Consider the following 8,399-nt stretch of genomic DNA (forward strand, 5'->3'; position numbering starts at 1 on the left):
AGAGTTGGAAGGGACCTCTGAAGGCCATCTGGTCCATCTCCTCTGCAATGAAACGGGGCATGCACAGCTAGATCAGGTTGCCCAGGACCTGATCCATCCTTGTCTTGAAAGTCTCTAGAGATGGGGCACCAACTGCATCACTAGGCAACCTGTTCCAGTGACATGGAAGTAACGAGGATGAAGAACTATTGCTAGTACGTTCTGGAGTTTAACAGAACCTTCACTCTGAGTGTGATAATCTAAAAGACTCAGCATTTAGAGAAGTCACTGCCTAAAATCTGTCATCTTCATCTGGCCTTCTGAATTTAACTACTGAGTACAGGAACAAAGAGATTAGCACAAGTATTTTGTCTTATATAAACATTATAGTTTTTTGTAAGGTTTTACGATGAGGGTCAAAATTCAATAGCAAACAGTACTCATCAAGGTAAGAGACATTTCCAAAAGAAGAGCTACTTTTGCTTACATGAAACTCACTAGCGTTTCCAAAAAGCGTAGAAAGTGTTAACTCTACATAAAATGTTAATGAAGTTACTATGCATCCACTGAATTACTGTAACTGTTTTCCTGAAGAAAAAAAGTAGACTAAGGTCTAATTCCTTTGACAGAAAAACTGGTAACAACAAGAGAGATTCATGCAGACATTTTAACAGCAGAGGCATTGTTGCAGCTCTAATGATTGAAGGGCATAGGAAAGGAATCATTAGTAAGGAGGTGCAATATCTTTTTATGAGACTGCCTGACACAGCTATAAAATACTGAAAAAATCTTGGATGAAGAAGTCATAGCCTAGAAGAAAAGCACATGCAGAAGTATGCTAAATCAAACATAGATGTACTTGTAGAGGAGGACATCCTCTATCAAGGCTGCCAATATGAGGAAGTTTCACCCCAGACAGAGTGCAGCAAGATGTGCCAGTTGGGATCTAATTAAATACAGTTGTGCCTACGTATGCTTTCCACTTTAAAAGAAATATATTAGTCTGTTAGAAGTAGTCATATTTTGTTAGAGCTGGGACAATGAACTTCAGGGAATAAACCAGGGGAAATGTCATTCAAAGTGATTTGTTCTTCAAGAATTGTATTTACAACAGCTATACTTAAAACCGTACTGAAGTGCTGGCGAAAGCCAGACTTAAATTTAAATTGGGATTAACCCTGACTAAAGTTTATCCTTAAGAGCATGGCTTTGTATTTATGTCTGAGACTCAAGTCAACAGTTTTCTCTCTCGTCCTATGCCTCCACTTGAACAATGTGGAGCTAGTTGGAGTTGATGCATCTACTGAGGAAGTAAAAACAATTGCAATGATTTATACTCAAGAAGTCCCATTCAGCTGTAATGAAATGTAAACACTTATTACTGAGATAAAATTTAAAACCTTAAACTAAGGTAAAAAGCTTTATGGTCATATCCAAGAGCTCAAACACTTTCTACATTAAATCAAGATGGCATACCACAAAAGAGCGGCCAAAACTAGGATTCATTCTGGAAGAAAAATGTGATGAGGGATCACTAGAGCATCAATTCTGACTAACATTATAAAAAGTGTCTCTATGGAATTTGGTTGTCCTTTCCTTCCTACGCATGCCTTCAGCAGGAGTCAGCCCTCATGAGTTTTCCAGTCAGCTTGACATAAACCTAATCACTCCCAGGATCAAAACATATGTGCATAAACATACAAACAACAATATTTAGTCAGTCACTTGTTCAATATAATTTGTTGATTTTGCTTTATTGCATACATATTTTTTATATACATATACACACACAAGTCTCTCCTGTAGTGCAAAAGTTACAGTTACACGTGTGATAGTTTGTGTGTTTAATTCTGACAAAGCTATTAGGAGGAAAATAAAATTTAAAAATCTACTTTCAAAGAACAAAGTGAAAACATGATTCTGAATATTATATAATTAATGCAACTAATTTGTTTGAAATGCTATTCACATGTGTTGCAATGTTTTCACCATAAAAACAAATTGAACTGGGACTTCATCCTGTAGATCACTTTTTCCAAGTTATAAATCTAGAAATTATTGAATGCAACTGTGGATGTAATCTAGTCACTACAAAGACATTGGAAATCTAAATTCAGGCTAGAAACAATACAGACAGGGAGTTCCCCAGCCACTCTATTTCATATAAGAAGAGAGATTCTGAGAAGGTTTTTGTTAAAATTTAATCTGGATAAAGTCTCAATTTTAAGAGTTGTCTTAAAAGTGTATTGCTACATTCCTTTAAAATTTTGTTATTTCTGCAAGATCTTTGAAAATTATATTGAATAGGAGTGATGTCAAAGAATATACCATTTTTAGGGGTGGAGGTAGATGTTAGAGATGGTTTTAATGGATTTTAAAATGGAATCATTAGAAACTTCAGACCACTTCACTTAATATCAGGAGTCCTTGGAAGCTGTTTCTGAAATTTTTAGGCTTATTCAGTTTAAGCAAAGAGAATAATAATAATAAAAAACTATAGAAGAACAGCTGAGGAAGATGGCATTCCCCTCTCTTCAAGAACATTCAAGCAACATTTCCCTCTGTAGCATTTAGACTCATTTTTTTGGGTTGCTTGTGGCCATGCTGCTGAAGAGAAAGGGTAGCTGTAACATGTCAGATTGTCACAAGTTTCAAACTTTTCATCATAAATGGAAGTCTTGCACTGAAAGCTTTTGTTCTTTTCTCTCTCCTGATACAGTAGATGCAACTGATCACACCTGTGTTTGTTTTATTATGAACTTGACACAATAATGACAGGTAAGAGAAAACAGAGGATATACAAACAGTATCTCTATTTTGTACAGAAAGGTGCTGTTGCTTTTCTGTTATATTTCATCTGTAATACACAGTTACATACTTGAGAACAACATACTAAGCAGCAACAAAACTGAAATTAATAAACATTCTTCATTCATTAGAAAAATTCATGCTAAATTTCAGCCCAAAGTCCTCTGCCAATGCAGCCTTACTCCTTCAGATTTTTTTTTTTTAAGTCACTTTAGCTTTTACAATGTAGAGAACTGCTAAAACAGTGCCCTCTCAAAATGCCCACTACAGTGAGGAAGGCTTTGTCAGAGACATTCAATTGTTACCGGATAAAATTACTAAAAGGTGACCCTTTTAGTATTTTTCTTGCACGTAGAGAACCAAAACCCGGTCCTGGCCAAATACCACACTCAGTATCAATATGATATGCAGCAAAATGGCATTTATTGGTAAAAGCTACAGAACTATATAGTATTTCTTATCTTTTTACTAGACTGTTCCAGAAGCTCACGCGGGCTCCTGGCCAATCATATTGAATATCCCGCTTCTGACCCGTCACTTCCGAAAGGCCATTCACGGAGTTGTTGTGCCCTTTGTTACGAAAACAAAGAAGGACAGCCTCTCCTTCTTACGACATGGGTTCAAGTAAAGTAGGTGAACCAATAGCAAGCATATGGGGAAGGGCCTTCTGCGTTACAGCCCGAGCTCCGTTATTCACCTAGTACAACATTCAATAACCGACTCTGAGTAAGCCAGATAGAGATAAAATGCAACACTACACAAGCTCTGCCAGCTTCCTGATGTGTTGCTTACACTTTCTAGTTACACTGGCAGGCAAGTACATAAATAATTTGCCCTATAAGCAGCCTTGCTCTTCAGATTTGCGCCCGAGTTTTGAGGAACAGCAGTATCAGGTCACACAGTTGAAATCCTTACACCAGACTTGTTCAGTTAACCTCTCAGGGTCAGCCAAACCAAGAGCAAGACACTGGTAAGTAGGAGAAGGAAGCATTTTTATACATAAAGAGTTTCATAAATTGCTTCTGCCTAGCTGCATCCCTCTTGAGTGCAAGGGAGGCAACCTTCAGACCTGAGCTCATTGCAGTCCAACTTCGCCAAACTTGAGAAACATTAGTAGCAGAGATCCAAGCGCAATCTAAAATTATCAGAAAGGTGAATACAATTTCTTCCCTTCTGATGTACATACATAACTTTGGTAATATTGAACAAGAAATACCCAATATCCTACAAAACTACTTTCTCCGGTCACTGGAGTTAAATCCATAAACATCAATTTATAATGATAAAGATAACTAGTCAATTAGCCTTACTGGATTATGGTAGATGAATGTTGTATCAAAGAACTACATCTTCAGTCGCTTTATGGTTTACTGTTCAAGACTGTGCAAAATTTGGCTGACCGTGCAGTAAATCTTGCTTTCTACATTATAAGAGGGGGATTCACTCTTTTACCTTCCTCTGTTCTACTGAAAATGCTGTAAAATACTTAACAATGAGTTACTGTCTACATTCTCAAACTGAAGTTTTTATGTAAATAGTCCACACATAATTTATAGCATCCTTGTTTGTGTAACATTCTAGCTTATTGGCATTTGTCCTATTAATATACTGTTTAGGAAATTACACACCAGGGTAATAAAACATTATTTTCCCAGTACGGCATTAAAGAAAAAAAAAAGAATTGGAAAAAAAAAAGTCAGTGTTGAAAGATTTGTCTGTTATAATATTTTAAATTTGAATATCATAGTGAATGCATACTTTCATGAGGTAAGAAGCCACTAGCTGGTTATTAGAACAATGCAGAAGAGTTTTGCAATTATACGGGTAACCAGAGAAGTCTACAGGTCTTCAGCATGGGCATGAACATGAACACTGCTTATATTAGAGTTCTTAGCAATGACAACCAGCTCATACTGACAGCAAGAACAGCTGTAGTCTGAAGAAATACCAAGAGAAAAAACAGGCAGTATTGAAGGAGGCTGGATAAGATAAAGGGAATTGTCTATGCTCACCAATATTTGCCAATGAGAACTGATAAGGCCCAAATTCCAGAGCAGGATATTTTCCCTGTATACAGCTGATCCTGAGCCCTTAGCATTTTCAACATCAGTGCTCAGAAGCGTTTGGCTCAAATAAGCAAATATAAAGAAAAGCCACTGCATGGAGCCAGTAAATGAAGTTTGTGCACTTTGAGTCAGTCAAAAATGTTTTCTTCAATTTAGTCACTATTTAGTTGTGCATTCAATGCACATGCATCTTAAATTAGTGCAATAGTATTTGAGAAGGAGCATGTATCATGAAAATGTGCTTAGCAAATTACTAAATATAATTCAGGAAAAAAAATGTATTGCCTTCAGAGCGCTCTCTTTAAGAAGAGCATATCATTTCTTCATTCATACAATTAACTTTGTCTGATCTTCAAATCTTTCTTCCTTGGCATTCTCTCTCTCTCTGCATCTAAAGCTCCATAAAGATGAAAAATACAGCAGCCATTCTTTCCCCAGAAGGAGGTTGGAAGGAAGAAAAGGTAAATCAAAATTACCAAGTAGTAAGTTAATAGCAACAAAAGGATTCCATACTCCCAGAATATCAGGGAACTCATTCTTGCTCTGCAAAGATGTATGTAATTTTGCCACAGCCTGTAATATGATTGATACAAGATAGTATTTTATCTTCCCAACACATTAAAAATACATCTATCAGATTTAAATACCCATAAATCATTTCCAGCAAGCAGGCTGAACAGTGGATGTGAAAACTGTAGGTGAAGGACAGAAACAAAATAAAGGTTAAACTAAACTTTATAGCAATTGTAGACTTAAAGCATCATTAATATACATAAATGATTTATTAGTTTCAAAGTTTCATCAATTTCACTATTACTAGCACAGACTTCTAAACTACCAACAATTTATTGGTTTCTTACTCTCTACAATTTAGCTACGGACTCTTCCTTCATGTGCTTAGTGTGTCCCTGTTTCTGTAACAATAAAAAACAAACTTTCTCATTCTTTGTTTTACTCTCTCTCATATCTATACACTACTGGAGATGGAAGGTGCCAGTTTGAATAAGACAGCTTCAGTATTGCTTTTCCCACTGCAGGATACACATTTAATTATGACACTAAAGAATCCACTAAAACAATGCAACTATTGAAACGTAATTCTTCAGATCCTTGTTAACATATTTAACTTGAGCAGCTCCAGCAGGAACTTGAGCAATGCTAGCAGTCGCATGTTGAACAGTCTTCTTAAAGTGCTTTGGCTTCAATGACACTTAGACATATGTGTAAGTCTAGGAGGGATCAGGATTTAATTAAGAGTGCAACAGATATTGAGCCAGTATTTTTAAAAGTATTCTCGCCCTAGGCTTCCATCAATCATCTTCTTTCCCCTCACAAAATCCAATCCTTATGACTCATATTTACTAAATATTAACAGTGCATTTTCCATATCTGTTAGTTTATTATGTTCTCATCGTGTTATTGCTTACCTGAAATTCATACAGGAGCAGTGCTGAACAGGGTGCCACACAAAAGGAGCAAATTACATAACAATGTAAAAAAAAAAAAAAAAAAGAGATATTAAAGATAGGCATAGAAAAGTTATGTTTGAGATTGACTTTCCTTTTCATCCCGACCTTAGTGCTAGAGCTCAGAAAAATAGCTGTTGTAATACTAATAGACATTAAGAGAACCTGAAGACAGACAAAAAAAAAAAACAAAAAAAAAAAAAGGAGATTCTGCCTTACACAATAACAATCAGCTTCTGATTTCAGTCATGTGGGGAGAATGTTTCCCCTTGTATATCACAGTAGCAATCATATACCTTGGGATTAGGTTTGTAGAAGGATTGTCTTCAATTTACCCAACAGCCGAGTCTTCTGCATTTGCTTCGATTTACTTCTCCATTTCCTTCCAACAGGGGTTGTACCTGCTGCTCTGGAGCACTTTCCTGGACTTCTCCAGTCTGTATTGATTAGTGATCCATTGCACTGATATTTGTTAGGATTTCACATTGGTTTTATACTCCAAATGTCAAAACATGAAGTTTTATTCTTGATCAAAGCAAGGCTGTTCCTGTTGTTTCTTTACTATATGGCTCTGTGCTTTATTTGTATACCTTCCAGACCTTCATATCTGAGTAAACAAAGAAAGAAATTGTGCTTCTTCTCAGACATCAGACAAAATTATATCACCACCAGCCCATGTATAAACAGATTTCTTAAATCCTTTCAGAAAATAATCAGCATCAATAAATGATAAGTTTCTTTTCTCTAGAGAAATTCTCTATCTTAGACTGGCAACAGTGTTCACCATATGAAACACAGCCAAATATTTTCTTTGTCTACCAAAACAGCATTTGGGCTGTATAGGTCTCTCCCAGTTAGAGAAAAACATTTTGAGTAACTATAACTACAACTGCTCTTACAAGAAGGTTAGGCACAGCCTCTACTACTGCTCAACAGCAGACAAAGAAACCCTTTCACATTTCTTCCTCCATGATCTTACTCCTCAGACATGCTTCAGGGGACTGATTTTCAAGCGAACTTCTGACTGATGCATCTAATTAATGCAATGAAATTTGGCAGAAATGTGAGAGAAACTGCCCACTAATCACATGTACGCTACCCTTTCTTCCCCAGCTTCTCTCTGCAGGTTTGTATTCAAATAGGAATTATTCAACTGCTAAGAATCTGCTACTACAGGAGCCTTAGCCAGGTACATCCCCATCTATATCTCTAAAAAACAGCTGTGCTTAAAGATACTTGAAATGTTTCATTCCAATCCAAGTCAGTTGTTAGTTTAAGCATAAGGATAGGAGATAAACTGCAATATGAAGAGGTAGACATAAGATCCATGTAATTTTTAAGAGCTTAGTCAAATTTTAAGACATAGCAAGATATCTGTTGTTCATCTAGTTATTTACAACCATCAGAAATGAACACAGAGCAAGATAAACGGTTGTAAACTACCTTCTTAGTTATTAATTTAAGGACAGTACCTTAACAGTTATTTTGTTTAGACTGCCTCAGTAACTGACAGACATGCTTAGCTCAAGTATCGTATAAGCCTGAACAGTTGTGCTCCCCTTTTAAAGATCTCCTTATCCAAATTACAAAGGAAAAAAAAGTTGTTTTTTTCTAATAATCTATTAGAAGAAACAAAGAAAGAAAAAAAAAAAAAAAAAGAGAGAAAGAAAAAATTCTGAAAGGTGATAAAGTAGGGTGAAAATGCTAGAGTTTAAGAAAATTCATAGCATAGAAAAAAAGCAAGAAACAAGAAGAAAAAAAACACTTAATTCCATTATTCTTTACAAAAGCACAAGCATCCCACTTCCAAACTCTTCCTGACTCTACTTTGTAACCCCTCAGGTGCAGTTTTTCAGGTTGCTCAGCAGGCCCATCAGCAGGAATAAGCTGCAGGTGACTTCCCTTTCTCACTTTCCCTAGGAAGAATTCCTTTTTTAACCCTCTCCCTGTCAATATTGACATAGAGTCAGACCCACATCTTGCTTAAATAAGCCATGCACAGACAGCATGTGCATTCTTCCTCTGCCCAAACTGGAAACCATCTTGACATGGCCACTTCCAATTTCAGCCACTCATGAGT

At 36.3% G+C, this 8,399-nt stretch overlaps 1 long non-coding RNA gene across 1 annotated transcript; it reads right to left on the reverse strand.

Annotated features, from left to right (window-relative positions):
- Positions 5,679–7,941, reverse strand: LOC110398980. The gene is made up of 4 exons (XR_002438789.1): positions 7,792–7,941; positions 6,616–6,926; positions 6,281–6,303; positions 5,679–6,082 (listed from the first exon to the last, which is right to left on the reverse strand). It is a non-coding gene; the product is annotated as an uncharacterized LOC110398980 (long non-coding RNA).

This window comes from Numida meleagris, chromosome 4 (genome assembly GCF_002078875.1).
Source record: "Numida meleagris isolate 19003 breed g44 Domestic line chromosome 4, NumMel1.0, whole genome shotgun sequence".
NCBI lineage: Eukaryota > Metazoa > Chordata > Aves > Galliformes > Numididae > Numida > Numida meleagris.